At 44.9% G+C, this 15607-nt stretch overlaps 1 protein-coding gene and 1 pseudogene across 2 annotated transcripts in view; one reads left to right on the top strand and one right to left on the bottom strand.

Annotated features, from left to right (window-relative positions):
* Positions 1 to 15607, top strand: part of MIDEAS (mitotic deacetylase associated SANT domain protein) — an 88621-nt gene that overhangs the window by 40761 nt on the left and 32253 nt on the right. The gene's annotated exons all lie outside the window — the stretch shown is intronic.
* On the bottom strand, positions 1799 to 1935 carry LOC146050907 (U2 spliceosomal RNA; annotated as a pseudogene).

Here is a 15607-nt window from a genome sequence, read left to right as displayed (position 1 = left end):
TTTGACTCTGTGAGAGACTGAGTTGTTACGTTCATTTGTATCGGCAGTACTATTTATTTGGAAAAATGCACTCAATAGCTGGTGAGCTGTATAAAACACTGTTTCACCCAAAGGGCGTGATTCACACCTGATCGCTCGGCTGGCTTTTTCGCAAGTTGAATGACAGGTGTTGGGCGTTTTGGGGGCGGCATGCCAGCGTTTTCTCAGTGTGTCCCAGAAAATGCAGGCATTGTTGGCCGTTGGGAGGGACACTGACGTTCGTGGCGAGGCGGCTTTAACTCAATCGCTGGGCTCTGAATGTGGCTTGTACTTTAACAACAGCCAAGCAGCTTCTGTCATTTTTCAAACCCAGTCTGTCACTTTACAGTTAGGGGCTGTTTGGCCGGTGATCAAGTACCAGCCACTTTATCACTTCACCTTCACTTCATCACTTCGCTTAAAAAATCTGCCCCAAAGAGCCATAATGATGAAAGTACCACCTAGTATCTTCAAGAAAATAATGACATCATTTTAGGAGTGTGGGACGTCCCACAAGTATTAGTTATTTTCTGTCACCTGCTTCCAGTGGCAGAAACCTACTTTCTGCTTAATACATTTACATTCTTATTGTCACTTGCATATCCACATTTGCTGCTGTGAAGCATTTGAAATGAAAGGTGTTGAGTTTGAAGAAACTCAGGGAGCCCGAGGTGTGCTCCCACCACCACCAGTGCTGTGCCTAAACACGTGCAAAGGGGGCAGCCGTACGAACGTGTGGCCCTCTCCCAAAGGAGAAAGGCCCCATGGTTCCCCTAACCCCCCTCAACCATAAGGCCAAGGAAGGGAAAAAAGGGATCGGTGGGTCCTCTTCGCCGAAGCTTAGAGAGACCTGCTTTTCCTCCACCCCCGGAAGGGTTTCGGACGGTGGGTCCTCCGCAGCCCGTGCTTTGGAGAGACCCGACTTAGGCTTCCCTCCGCCTTGCGGCTCGGGGTTGCCCTCGAGGGGACCGGGACTCTCCCCAAAAGGTGAAGAGTCCCAGCCACGTTTGGGGAACGGAAGGCCCGTTAGGGACAGCCGCACTACCCAAATCAAAAAAACGTGACAAACTAACGAAAAACGTGAAGTGCTCAAAAGTGCAAATCAAAGAAATAAATAAAAGAGGCCCTAGCCAGAAGGCCGGGGTGGGGGTGTAAAAAATTGTCCTACCCCATCCAAAAGGACGAGGTAAGGACGTGTAGCCTAACCTAGAGGGAAGTGCGCAGTGTGTGTGCCATAAAGTGCATGGTGCTGGACACCAGTGCAGATCAGGCACCCCCGAGTTTCCCCGGGGGCACAGTGCAGCCTCGGGCTCCAGGCAGCCGACCCTTCAGCGTCCGACCAAGCTTTTCTCCGTCTCACCAGCAGGCATTTTCCAGCCCCTGGCATGGGAATGGGTACTCCACTGGGCCTTTCGAACGACTCCCTTAGGGGCTGCACCCCCTCCGGAAGAGCAATCTACTCAGTCCCAGTGTTTCTCCGCTCCCAGGGTTAAGGTACTAAGCTGGGCCTTTCGCGGTCTCCCCATCAGAGGCTACGAACCTCTGGAACAGGAGCCATCTACTCAGTCCCAACCTTTCTCCGCTCCCTGGGATTGGATACTAGACTGAGCCTTTCGCTGACTCATCCTTCGGGGGCTACAAACCCCGTCAAGAGAGTCAAACTACTAGGCCCAGTGTTTCTCCCCCCCTCTTACCAGTGGATTTACGGAAACAACACCTCCTACCAAAGGCAGAGGTGAAGATACTCAGTGAGACTTTTCACTACTCCCGGGAAAAAACAGAGGGGTCCCACACCCTCCGCCCATCAGAGCAGCTACTCAGTCTCACCTTTCTCTATTCTCTGCCAGAGGCCAGTCCATACCCAACTGATAAGAACAGATACTACACTTGATCTTAGCCAAAAGGCCGAGAAGTGAAATGAAAGGTGTTAATTCATCTAATTCGGGACTCGCATGTTCTGCATTGTGGGCTGATTCTTCAGCTGTTAGTGTTAGCATCACCGCTTAGTAATGGATTGAAGAGACCACGTAGCAGAATTATGCACCTTAAGGTGTTTAATTTATGTATTGCCATTATGGAGTCTAATCCTGTTGATGAAAATCTTTATGTTTTAAGAAAGCTGTTTTGTTTTTTTGGGGGGGGAGAAGAACTTCATTAAAGGGGTGTATAACCGGAGCAAATTTGTGCTATTTTCTAAGCAATCTGACTAGATTGCATAGAAAGTAAGCACAGATCTCTCAGTGTGTATGCTCCGAAAGATTAAATATCTCTTGCTAACGAAGTCAGTGCATGCATTCAAAATCTAGTCATATTGCTTAGCAAATGACTGCAAATCTCTCTCTGTGTGAGAATGAGAGATAATGATCACAATCTCTCATTCTGAACCACTACCCGGCCTTTTTTTGCTTAAGCAAAATTGCTTAGCACAAATCTGTGTGTGTGTGTGTGTGTGCTCTCCATGGGAGATCTTTAAATTATTTTAGGCTGAATCCCTCCCTTACACGTGCAGTCTGCCCCTATACAAATGGATTAATTATATTTGCTGTTTTGCAAATGTATCATTAAGTCATATCTACCTATGAGAACTGTTTGTGATATCGCAGAATGTTTTATTTCTTAATGTAACTATAAAAGGAGTGCTGAACCCTACAGAACTTGATTGAAGACCTTTTTTGAAACTTTTGCACTAGATGAGTGGTTCTCAAACTCGGTCCTCGGGACCCCACACAGTTCACGTTTTCCAGGTCACCCAACAGGTGCACTCATTACTCACTGAAACATTTTAAAAGATCCACAGGTGGAGCTAATTATTTCACTTTATTCTGGGAGGAGACATGGAAAACATGCACTGTGTGGGGTCCTGAGGACTCACATTGAGAACCTGTGCACTAGATGATGGGACTAGTTGTCTTTCATTCATCGATTAGTGACCGTATCTAGTCTTCAGCGACGTCCTGTACATGCAGGAAAACTGAGGATATCGCTAGCGAGCATGGCCGGCCAGCATGTACACAGCTTTACTTCTCAGCACTTTCTATAGTATGATTCCTTATTGTCTTGGAATGCCCGTATTTCAGCTGAGGATACTCCTGAGTCTAAGTATCAGAATGGGAGGTTCCAGGTTCTCTTATTGCTTTCTCCACCTACCATGGGTTTTTAAGCATGTCTAATCTAGTGACTGGAGGGAGGTGAGAATTAGTGATATCATCATACATGCAAGGTCCACACACACTGGGTGACTATGCCCAGCGTGTATGGACAGCGATAATCGCTGGGGGGAAAGCTGCTCAGTGCATACACACTGAGCCACGTTCCCCCTGCCCGGTGCTGTCAGCAGGGGGTGGATGGCGTTGCATAGCGCAGTGCTATGCAAAGCCGTCCTCAAAGCCGCTCATCTGCTGCTAATACCAGCAGATGAGCAGCTTTCCCGGCGAAGATGCGTGAGCGCGCAGCAGCACTCATCGCCGGGCCATACACACTGGGCGGCTTTGAGCTGAAAGCCGCCCAAACAGGCTGTTTTGAGCGACTTTTAGCTCAGTCGCCCAGTGTGTATGGGCCTTTACAATTCAGATTTTAAGAATATCCACTGGTCCAGATGGTTAAAACAAATTGACTGAGATGCGAAGCTCTAAGCATGTATATCCTAAACTGGAAATGAAAGTGGACTGTAATGGTGGAGTTTGGAAAGCTCTGCTTCAGGACATTGCCCACTCCCAGTGACGACCGCTACAAGAGGGAGACTTCTAGATATGCTATCCCCATATTTGAGCCACTGCGGTTCTGAGAATGGGTCCGACTTGCGCTGAAGACAATAAATGGGCCTCACTAGCCCAAAAGTTGTAGTGGATTGCACCGATTTGCCGTGATTATTTATACATATTCTCCCCGTACTTGGGTGGGTTTCCTCCGGGTACTCCGGTTTCCTCCCACAATCCAAAAATATACTGGTAGGTTAATTGGCTCCCAACAAAATTAACCCTAGAATGTCAGTGTGCATGTATATGTGGTAGGGAATTTAGATTGTAAGCTCCACTGGGGCAAGGACTGATGTGAATGTTTAACTATACTCTGTAAAGCGCTGCGGAATATGTGTGCGCTATATAAGAAACTGTTAATAAATAAAGAAGGCAAATCCTGATGCCCAGCTGGGGCTTATCAAAAAGGAGGCAGGAGAGAGTTTGACCCTGACATGGTAATCTGGATCTCACTTGGTGTGTATTGTTTTAATCTCTTCGTTCATTCAACTGTATAGTTCTTTCAACCGTTTCCAGTTTCTAATAATAGTCTTACAAGGAAATAGTTTCTGTAAATGTTCAGCTGTAACCCACCATTTAGGCACGCACACCACAGTAACATTGTTTTATTTACTTACCACCAAAACTTTTATAAGCCTTATATTTCTGAAAAGCAAATTTTTTTTTTCTTGTCAAATGCAAGCCCAATAAAGCTGAATTGTCCATATAGAAGGGTATTTGCACACTCAGGGGTCAATTTACTAAATCTTCTAAACCTGAAAAATGATGTTCCCATAGCAACCAATCCGATTCGGTTTATCTTTTTTCTAGGATTCAATAGAGAAATGATAAAGTGGTGTTGGTGTTTCACAGCACTGGGGACTTCGGCCTATGGACCTTATTCTGCTTGACATGCGAAATTCACCGCTTTGTATGTCATGTCTGCGCTGCCCGCACGAACGGCCGCCCCCCTCATATGCCGAATATCCCCACACGCATGCGAATGGCTGTTTAGCCTAAACGTCCATTCCCAGCCTTGCGTGCACGGACAAAATAATGTGATGTTCGCCGACAATGGAACGATTTTGCAAATGCTCGCAGATCTAAGACACCTCTCTGGTGTCAGATCTGTGGGCTCTCTGTATTGGGAAAAGGGGGGGCAGCTGATATCCGCTAAGGTCAGTGGCCCGCACCCGCTTCATCACCGATTGTCCACGGAAACGCCCATGAAACACTGGGTGTTCTCATGGTCTCAGCCCCGCCTCCCCGCCCGCACTGCTAGGTGCGAAAGAGGCGGTGAATAATCAATTTGCCGTGCCCACGCGTACCAAGTGGCTGCACATGCGCATACATGTGTGTGTGCAGTTGTAAACCATTGCTCCCCTGTGGGAACACGCAGAGGAGCGTGTGGACTAGAATAAGGTCCTATATGTGACCAGGGTACTGTCTACATTAAGGAATTGATAGATTGTTTCAGTGGCAAACAGGTCTATTTCCGAGATGGGATTTACATATTTGTGTAAGTGTAGTTTTTCGTTTTGTACTTTTAAGTAGAATTACTGAGACTTTTTATTTAAAATTTCTCTATTGATTTATATTGTTAAATGATATGGGTTGTAGTGGAGATGGAGAATAAATGGATTCAGTATGAAATCCCGGCGGTCGGGATCCCGACACCGAAATCCCGACAAGGGGGGGACGTGGATCGCCCCCCCCCCCCTTTGCGGGCTAGCTGCGCTCTCCACGCAGCGGGCCTGGTGCCTCGCTACGCTCAGCACGCTAATTTATTCTCCCTCCAGGGGTGTCGTGGAAACCCACGGAGGGAGAAAGTGTCGGGATTTCGGCGGTCGGGATTCTGAACGCCGGGATCCCGACCGCCGGGATTTTAACTGCATCCCCAATAAATGGACACACAGAAGACATCAGTAGCTAACATTTAGGGCAGTATGTATTAGCTTGCAAAGTGCAGGCTATTTAGGAATTTGTGTAAGTCTATACCTGTATGTTTAAATCGGCAATCATTGACAAGGCGAAACTGACCTGGTTTTACCTACTAAATGATTGCCCCTTTTAAAATATGGGCATATTCACAGAAATTGCCAAACAGCTTGCACCTTGCAATATCGCCCTTAATTGTTTAAAAATCTCTGTGTAAACCGAATTTGAAAATCAACTGTACAAAAAAAAAAAAAAAAAAACAGTTGTGTGCCCTGAGCTTTCAGTGGCATTCATTGTTGTATTGCAGTTAGCATTTGGACCTTTCAGGGTTCATTCACAGGGGTGCCTCCAGGTTATTCACAGGGGTGCCTTGTAGAATTTGTTGATGCCAGATGTCCTCTCAACCTTTGCTGTTCAAACTTGCAGCTCTACAAACCTCCAAATAGCTGACTCTACAGCATCTGTTTTAGACTTGCAACATTTTGTGTAATAAAATAAGTGTTATCAACCAATCCGATTTCATTTTATAGAGTGTACTACATTGGACAAATGATAGCTAGGATGGCATTGGTTGCTAGGATTCCACTTGTCCTTGACATTCACTTAGGTTCCAAGAGACTCTTGAAGATCTACAATAAGAAGCTAGGGTAATAAGTTCAGTAATTTGATCTTTATCTAGATTAAAAGTAAGTTTATCATGACATTTACAGTGTGTAACATTGAGATAAGATTACATGCTATGAAGAGCCAATGAAACTGGAGGGCTAAATTTATTTTATTCTAATGATCTACCATATAGTAAGTAAAATGATTGCTCTAAAAGTAAATAACGTAATAATATATGGCATACTATATAGATGTAACCTTTCTGACCTATCGAGGCGTGGTCTACACAAGACGTCTGAAGGTGTCCTGTGGTACCTGGCACCAAGCTTTTACCAGACTCCATGGCCCGGACTAGTATTTCCAGCGCACCCTACAGCTGCCCAATCAGATTGAGATCTGGGGAAATTAGAGTTTTTCACGGCGTGCATCGGCATTGATCGGCACCGAATGTGGATGAACACTGCCATTCAGGCAAGCTTTGCACACAGGGTGAGCTATTGGCCAATTTTGACTAAGCAATTTTGGTTAGATGCACTGGAGATATTGACCAAGCGATTTTGTCTAACTAATGGACTAGTCAAAATTGCCTGTACATATGGGGCAATTCTAGCCTGTATCGCCGGGGATATTGCTAAGCAACCATATCCCCATGTGTACTGTAGCCGGTAGCGCTCTCCCACAACCAGCCCTGGGGTGGTTGCTGGTCGGAGGAGCATTCTACTGCGATCAGCTGTTTCCCCTGGCAGTCTCCTTTTTATCAGCAACCATCTCTGGTCTCCGATGAAAAAGGGACACTGAGCAATATATTGCTCTGTGTGTACACAGCTGTATCTATGCTAGGAGATACTGACTTAGAATCGCAATGGGCGGTTTTAGCGAACCTTTTAGGAGATGTTGACTATCTAGTCAAAATCTCCTTCTAAAACCTCACCATGTGTACACCCCTTTAACTTTCTATTCAGTTGTGACTGTATAGTCAAAATTGGAATCCAGAATCTTACCGTGTGTACACAGCGTTACATGACCTTCTGGCGATATGACCTGTGACCCCTCTCCCTCACTGTACACATATATAGCCACTGTAGTTGTCTTTTATGGTCACTGCTCACATCCAGGGAATGCTGACTAAAGCTAAGCACGTCTGTAAGCCATAAATCAGCAATAAACACAGGAAGCATTAGTGCCAGGTTTATAAACCTCTTCCCCCCCCCCCCCCCCCCCCCCCCAAAAAAAAGGACTGTATGTTTATCATAAGTGGAAATTATCCCAATGCTTAGGGATAGAGCAGGTGTATGATTTATTTATTTATTACCAGTTTCTTATATAGCGCACACATATTCCACAGCGCTTTACAGATAATATTTGAACACTCACATCAGTCCCTGCCCCAGTGGAGCTTAAAATCTATATTCCCTAACACATGTACACTCACGCTCACTCATTCTAGGGTTATTTTTATGTTGAGAGTCAGTTGACCTAACCATATATTTCCGGACTGTAGGAGGAAACTGGAGCGCCCGGAGGAAACCCACGCAAGCACGGGGAGAATATACAAACTCCGCACAGTTAGGGTCTATGGTAGGAATCGACCCCATGACCTTAGTGCTGTGAGGCAGTAATGCTAACCCTTACAAGTTTTCATGTTTCCCTTCCCCATTTCTATTACCGAATGCCTTTACTAATTATTGAAATGCCTCTGCTTTAATTAAAATGAGGTTCAGCCATATCAAGCAGACAATGAAATTAATGTGTGATTTCAAGATTTCCATGAAATACTGTTTCCAAGTCCTATAATCTATTACCAGGGGCAATTCTGCAAAATTGTTCTAACATTCCAAAGTAGATGTCAGAACACCTAAAAATGTAGGCACAATTATGGTTTTAAAATGTATAGTTTATACTCCTATTTATTTATTACTAGTTTCTTATACCCCTTTTACACCAAAATCCCTGGTCGGACCCTGGTCTTTCAACACAGGGGTTTCCAGGGTTGGACCCAGCTTCATACCCCATTTACACAGCACTGTGACCCACTGGGTCAGCCCTGCCTTTCCATATGGATGACATTACAAATGTCCATTTAAGGACTGATAAACTACCAGACAACATTCCCTCAATGATTTAAAATAAAAATTAAGATATGACAAGTTAGCATTGAAAAATTTTGGTTTATTTTGTAAATTTTTTTTTTTTTCAAAAAGTTGTATTCAGTGCTCAAGGACACATAAAAGTGCAGCATCTCCTATGTGCTCCCCCCAGCCCCCCCTACCTGTATGCTTTCTGGCTGCTGTCTTCACTTCTGATATACTTTCAGCACTTCCCGAATGACCCAACCTGGGTTGGGACCATTTACACCGCCCAAGACCCAGGTCTAAGCAGTGTTCAACCCTGGTCAGGACCTGGGTAGGAAACCAGTGTTACTGGACCTGGGTTGGCCCCTTTTACACCAACGCTGACCTGGGTCTTTGCCTCGGTGTAAAAGGGGTATCATATAGCATCCACATATTCCGCAGCACAGTACAGAGAATATTTAAACATTCACATCAGTCCCTGCCCCAGTGGAGCTTACAATCTATATTCCCTACCACATATACAAGCACACCGACATTCTAGGGTTAATTTTGCTTTGAGCCAATTACCCTAGCAGTATATTTTTGGATTGTGGGAGGAAACCGTAGTACCCGGAGGAAACCCACGCAAGTACGGGGAGAATATACAAACTCCGCACAGCTAGGGCCATGATGGGAATTAAACCAATGACCTCAGTGCTGTGAGGCAGTAATGCTAACCATTACACCGTCCTATATATGTCTACTGTAAGTTCAATAACTCGTATTTGTTATTCTTTAAGAGCTCTGCTGCAGACAGCAAAGGTCTTGGGACTCTGTCGGGCTTGTAAGAAGCTTGGCACACATTACTTGTGTACATAGGTCAGACTGACCTAGTGTGGTAAGAACATTGCCAGGCTGATTTGATGCTTTGAAGGGAAATTAGCTAATCCTGCTTACACACAACACTCAGCACTGACTGGGGGGTATTCATCTGCCCAATGCTTGCAAAGCGCGACCCAAATCATAACCTGCCATCCTGCTGTCCTGTGCTGTCTCTAATAATAATTGTTATAATTAGTGCAATATCTTAAAACGTCTGCTATTTAATCATATGACACAACAAGCAGAGCTGTTTCTCACTGTATACACACACTTAAAGGGGACTACAAATAGGCTTTGTGAGTCAGCATTGACTGTAGCAAGTCTCTATGAAACGAGTGGATAGAGTTCAGCGGCCCCTCTGTCTTTTTTCATGGTGCCCCTCTGACAGCTGGAGCCCGGTGACCAGTGCCTCCAATATCTCTGTGAGTTAAGTCACTGGCAGGTAGTGAGCCATATTGGTTAGGGTTTCTAAGTGGAGGCCCCCCCACAATTACCCATACTTCCCAACATGACCCTCTCCAGGAGGGACACAATGCTCTGTTCCTGGACCTCCCTCTTAATGTATGATTACATCACCTGTGTTATAACACCTTTCTTTTCAATTAACCTGTTCAACACAGGTGATGGCCATCCTAAATTAAGAGGGAAGTCCAGGAACAGAGCATTGTATCCCTCCTGAAGAGGGTCATGTTGGGAGGTATGATTACCTGTAGAAGGCAGGCCTTGGCAACATCTGCCGAGCCCTCGCCTGAAACTCTTCACCACAGTATCATTTTTTTTTGGGGGGGGGGGGGGGGACTTCCCCTTTTCTGTATTATGATCTATTAATGATTTTAAATATTTTCCTGCATGTTTGTATTGAGTGAACATGCCATTTAATTTGTTACTAAAATTTTATGGCCTGGTTCATGTTGGTTTGCAAAAGCAAGCTCCTTCTTTAATGGACAAAACTATGCTGCACTGCAGGTGGGGCAGATGCAACATGTGCCCCACCTGCAGTGCACATGGGTTTTGTCCATTAAAGAAGGAGTTTGCTTTTGCAAACCAACCCGAATCACCCCCTTGGAATTATTTATCTGCAAAAGTCTCTGTAGTGGGGTTTAGTTTGCATCTTCCTCTCGCCTTGATTTCTGCCTGTAAACCAATTTTAATTTGCTGCAGTATTTTTCCACTTCTCCAGTATCTTGTCCTTGTTGATATCTATCTCATTTCCCTTTGTTATTGTTTAGAATATATGCGGTTAGCCTGTAATACCGCTTTCACACTGCCAAAACGTTTCAAAAACCGGTATTTTTAAACGGTTTTTAAAAAGGGTCTGAGCCTTCACATTGCAGTAGATTACCGTTTTAAATACCATTCACATCAGTCAACCCGTTTAATCCCCTGAACACGTTTCAAGGCAGAATGCAGGGGACAGCCTATCACAGGTCTGTAATCTGTTGTTTTTACTAAATACCGTTTCAGAGCCATTCTCACTGCATAAAAAACGTCTCTGAAACGTGTAGGACTCTGCTTTTTAAACGTTGTGAAATACCAGTTATCTTTAACCGGTAAATCAACTCTGGCGCTTTCCCACTGCAGCCTTAAACGTTTTGAAATGGGAAAAAAAACGGCAATATACCGTTTAACAAGTGCGGTGTGAAAGGGGTATAAGAAACCTATTGCAAGTTGATACATTCATATGTTGTTTGCAAGCTTTTGGATCGCCTTCCTCAGGGCTCCCACTGAGGAATTCCATTGCATGTGTCTGAAGCATCCGGTTTGTAAATATTCTTTGCTTGGATACAAACATAACAGATGTAATTGATGTTCTGGGTTAGTAGATGGACTGCAGCTCTTGGTGAAAGTCGGAGCACAGATGCTTTTGAATACAGGTCAAAAGTTTTAGAATACCACTCTTTTTTTCTTTTTTTTTTTCTTTTTTTCAACTTTCTTTTTTTTTTTTATGCATTTCTGCAATTCAAGTCCAGTGAGATACAGAGTGATCGAATTTGTCCAGAGCAACAGACACAGTGAGGGCAATTTAATGGTTTTCCCCTTTGGCTACAACTAGGGGGTGCAAAATGGAGCAATTCAAATGTTGTTCTGACCAATAACCATGGGAAAGGCATTCAGTACCCTCTGGTCTATGTCTAGTAAGTCAAAGGTTCACCCTACCGTTAGGTACTTCAAGGCTATGGGGGGGGGGGGGTATTCAATCTCCCGCCGCTATTCCCGACAGTGGAAATAGCGGCGGGGCCCTATTCAATGCTGCCTTTCCCGACAACATTGAAAAGGGATCTCCGCAGAACGGGCCCGACTTTAGGAGCAGTCAGGCCCGTTATTCCGAGAACGACTGTGGATTGTCGAGCTCCCGGCCGCAGCTTGACGATTAATGGCCGTATCTCGCGGCCACGCCCCCAATTTGCGGGACATTGAATCCTGCCTTGCCGATTTCTCGTTGATCCGACCGAAAACGGGACATAGGGCCTTATTCTAGTTCACTCTTTCTGACAAAATCCTTCTTAGATGGAAAAAACCATGTGCACTGCAGGGGGGCAGATGTAAAATGTGCAGAGAGAATTCGATTTGGGTGAGTTATGTTGTATCTGTGCAGGGTAAATACTGGCTGCATTATTTCTACCCTGCAATATAGATCTCACTTTGAAGTAAAACCCCACCCAAATCTAATTATCTCTGCACAAGTTACATCTGCCCCACCTGCAGTGCACATGTTTTGTCCATCTAAGAAGGATTTTGTCAGAGTGAAGAGTGAACTAGAATAAGGCCCATAGTCACGGCTGTCGGGCCAGTCTGATAGTCATGACCCGGGATTAAATATCCCTCTATGTCAGAAATACCATTTGTAGGCTGCAAATCCTGGAATGGCCAGCACAGTCCCCAGGCTGGTTTGGGATGTAAAACATGTGTGGGATCTCCTGCACCGGGGTTGGAAGACTTTCGTACCAATATGTCGCTCCTTTAAGTTCTAAAATCAGATCCTGTGACAATCTACCACTGTTGTTTTTGTGAACGCTCAGGACTTCTGTTATGTTACCGATTATCACTGTTGCGTTTCTTTTCATTATGTAACTGCACCTTCAATATGTTTTGAGAACCGGCTAAGGCATCAAACACCGTGTCACTGTCCAAATATATATGGACCTTCTGTATCTAAAATCGGAAGGAATGAAGAAGTAGCAAATCTGCTTTAAGCTCGCAGTTATCAAGTACATTCTATAAAATGATATGTAGAAGGTGATCTAAAATATACTAATGTGAAACCTTTTCATTTCTGGCATTTCTCTGGATTCAGCCTTTTTGGTAATGTGTTAAGGATTCGTTTTTATTTGGAAACAAAACCACATTGTTGGGTAGTGCGCAGTGTGGGAGAAGTACAGATTTGGGACAAGGATAAATGAACAGAAAGACTCTGTGCAGCGCCGCTGTTTCCATCTCTCCAGGACCGCTTGTCCTGTGTTTATGCTGCGCTCACACTGATTGACAAATACAGGCTTGTTGCATTAGTAATTTGTAATGAATACGGCCTTTCTGAAGATCCAGCTGTCAGGGGACTCCGCTCTTGCAGAGGCACGGGTGAAGGATGTGACTAAGCACGGTGACCCACTTTAGCGGTGTGGACCTCGCCCCTGAACTGGGAATTGCACCTCTCGCTACTAAAACCGGCTTACCTTGTTGTATAATGAGGGCGTGGGCTTGCAGAAGTTTTCTGCAAAGTCAAGTCCTCAAATCCATGCACCGTCTGTGTTCTATATATAATTAAAGGCGGTGACTGTGTTTGTCAGCACGTGCCGGGGGATTTCTTGTTGACATGCTGTAGAAGGATGGAATAATTACTGCTAGCTTTAGCCTGAATAATGCATATATCTTTGGTGTTGCTTTTTATTCTTAAAGCAGGATCGGCGTATGGTTCTAAAGGCCGTTTATGCATTTTGGGAGGTATCCATAGAAACTGGATAATTGTGATCTGTACAAAATGTTCCCTAACTTGTAAGATAAGCTAAACAATGCTTTGAAGGTTAATGTAAATGGTAGTAGGTAGAGGAGCAAAGTGAGAAATGTATAGGTATTTACGGAAGTGTCCATACAAACCTAGCCAGGCGTAGTCAAATATTGTGAGAATCAATTCTGACTGGAGATTTCTGTAACTGTAATGAGTGCTAGACTAGTTTTACCAGCCCCGCTATAACCCCCCCCCCCCCCCCCCTTCGTTTTATCTACAGTTTATTGTGCACATAATCAGACTTGAAGCCAATTGTATGAATAATTCAGTACAATGCCATCCTGTCTTAGCAAATATTGGGAAAACACACACACACTCTCTCCACACAGATAGGGCAATAAAATAGAACTCATGACCCAAGCACTGTATGACGGCAGTTACCCAATGTCTTGCATGAGTTCCTTCAAGAAAATGCAAATGGCTGCACTGGAGCTGGCTGAAGTGTAGTCAGTGCAGTTGCTTTTGTTTTAAAGATTTGCAGCATGTATCTGAATGTGATCTAATCCATGGCATATTTATAATGGGTGCAATGTGTGCGGTGCACACAGGTCCGAGTCCCAGGGGGGCAGGAGCGCTGCCGAAATCGCGATGGAGTCTGAGCGCTCTAGTATAGCTCACAGTATAGCACTGCTGCCAGTAGCAGCAGCGATGTGAAATCGCTCAAAAAATGGCCACCACGTAGGGGATGAGCGCTGTAGTGCTCAGACCCGACTAACAGGGCTGCCGCTAGGAATTTTGGGGCCTGGGACTGATTTTTAGTCCGCACCCCCTTACTTACCACCTGGCTCCCCCCACACTTACCGGCTCCGGGTCCCAGCCCCCTTCCACTGTGCTGCATCCTGCTCAGTGTGCTGTGGCTTAACAAAGACTTGCTCCTGGAGTGCAGGCTTCTTTGCCTCCGAACGCCGGCAGCCAGTTAAAATGTGGCACAGCTAGTGAGCCAATCGGAGCTTGTGTACTGCCGGCATTGCGCGAGTTCTGATTGCCTGCCGCCGTCTGGAGGTGACGAAGCCTCCGGGATTTTGCAGGGCTTCATTCAGTGCACTGAGAGCACCGGCAGCCCAGTGGAGGCATTGGCAGGGGATGCAGTGGGTAAAATGAGTTGCCGTGCCCGGGACAGCTGTACCCACAGCACCCACCTATTGCCGCTGCAGCTGGCATGGAGGAGGGGCCTGGTTGGAGGAGGCTGCACACGAGCCTCCTCCTCTCCTAAAACGACCATGGATCTAATGCAGGCTGTTGTGAGTGTTGCTTTTGGTATCCGATTGACAGATCTACAGTGGCTAGGTCGACTTGTACACGCGCACACACACTCTCACTCGAGGTTATTATCCTTATACGCCTTGACTGGCAAACCGATATGTACATGTATTATCTGTAATAAAGAGAAGAACAGGCCAGGTTTGTGGTAGAGTTTCTGAGCTATTTATTACTTTGTTTAACACGAGCTACAAGCACTTGGCACAAACAGCAGTGAGGCGCAATAAATCCCATGAGTTTCTGCAGCTTTTCTTGCATTTTGTACATTCTGTTTTTAGTAAAGAATCAACAAGCATGCAGCCAGCAACTCTGTGACACAAGCAATAATAGAACACAGCCCTCAACCACAAGATCTATAGAGCTATGGGGGCTGAATGCTGTATATGGTGAAATGGCCTTAAGCCTTCAAGACTAAAGGAATAAAAGAACCAAAAACAAAATATTAATATACAAATACAAGGCTAGATATAGAAATAATAAAGGGAAATAGGGGTAGGGTACAAGGAGAACAGGGGATGTTAGGTGAACATACATTGGGTTGACATGGCTGAGGTTGACAGGGTTGGAAGGTTGACAATGAGGAGGCTGACAGTCAAAAGATTGACAGGAATATTTCACGCTTGTAAATAGATGATCAGACAGAGAAGTTTATTTTTCCCTGGAGTCAGCTCTGTTGTCTGAATACAGAAAATTCATATAGTTATGTCAAAGTACAAACATATATAGAGACCTCAATGAAAAAGCCCATTCACAAGACAGGAAAATACATTTAATATTCAGGAGGAATTATACATTCTAATAAATCTGGCTGGATAAAAGGGTGATTCTGCTTGGTTTGCAAGCGCAAACTCCTTCTTTAATGGACAGAACCATGTGCAGGTGGGGCAGATGTAACATGTGCAGAGAACGTTAGATTTGGGTGGGGTGTGTTAAAACCGAAATCTAAAGTAAGGTATAAAAATCAAGCAGTCGGTATTTACCCTGTACAGAAACAAAATAACTCACCCCAAACTCTCTGCACATGTTACATCTGCCCCACCTACAGTGCAGCATGGTTTTGTCCATTTTAAAGGAGTAGTTTGCTTTTTTTTAAATCACCCCCAAAGCCTCTTCAT

Source organism: Crinia signifera, chromosome 12 (assembly GCF_055691185.1).
Source record: "Crinia signifera chromosome 12, ASM5569118v1, whole genome shotgun sequence".
Taxonomy (NCBI): Eukaryota; Metazoa; Chordata; class Amphibia; order Anura; family Myobatrachidae; genus Crinia; species Crinia signifera.
This window is presented reverse-complemented; position numbering and strand designations above follow the sequence as displayed.